Raw genomic sequence first — 1,064 nt, 5'->3', positions numbered from 1 at the left:
GTTTCAAAGTCAACTAAACTAGGCACAAATAAAGCTTTCAGTCCCTATTTCTACACGTCTTCTATTTCAGTCCATGGAGGAATCAGTTTGGAAACAGAGGATTACGTGAGATTAGCTGAGATTTGTAGGTCAAGTAACCTTCAGGTATCCCTGGAAAGAGCTTAGTTTTCAACCAGATATATTTAGTGAGGTATTATTGAACACGGAATAACCTATGCTTGGTTCTGTTTAGTAGATACAATATTCTTTTTATCTCTTTATGACTGGTACTTTGTTGGTGCATCAGATTTAAATTTTGTTCTTAAACGAGTTAATAAATGAAGATTTTGATTAGCAGTTCAACAATTCATCATTTATAACTGAAATTGGCATATTGCAAGAAAAAGCACCAAATTCTGAAGGTATACAAAATACAAAAGATTTGTTAAGTACATTGTCGCAATTCTAACTGTCCACAGGAAAAATGAAGAATTAAAATATTTCCCTTAAATAGATGGAAAATGGTTTAGTCCAAGCAGTTGGCTATTAATAGTAGTGTTTGACTGAGGAAGATCCACTTTTAAGTAGGTGACTGCACTGATTAAAGTGCTCTTTGAATCAGCCCTTGTGTGGCCTCCACTTTGCAATGAAGTCTGCTCAACATTGCTGCAGTACTTTATGTACAAAATAAAGCAAGCTGAAGCATGGATTTCTGATGCAAGAGGTAATAATTGTAATATACAAATAGACCAAAATAAGAGTGTAAATGAGTGTAAAATTATTTTTAAAATGAATACCAAAAAGAAAACATGAGAAAGCTAATCTTAAATAAAACATAATTGAACATGATGGATAAACCTTTGAAATTTAACATACTTGGTGCAATTTTTTAAACTGCTGTATCAGATCGTTGTTACATTTCTCAAATTCACATCTAGCCGATGAGATATTTCTTACCCACTCCCTCTGCTACCTGTGAAGATCCTACATGAAATGAGTTTTATCAGACTCAGTCATTTCTTTCTCGACTCAAGCTCATGGTGTTAAACTGTCCAGAGTCTGGCACCAAATTGGCATTCTCAAGC

The sequence above is a fragment of the Carcharodon carcharias genome, chromosome 1 (genome assembly GCF_017639515.1).
Source record: "Carcharodon carcharias isolate sCarCar2 chromosome 1, sCarCar2.pri, whole genome shotgun sequence".
NCBI classification, from domain to species: domain Eukaryota; kingdom Metazoa; phylum Chordata; class Chondrichthyes; order Lamniformes; family Lamnidae; genus Carcharodon; species Carcharodon carcharias.
This window is presented reverse-complemented; position numbering follows the sequence as displayed.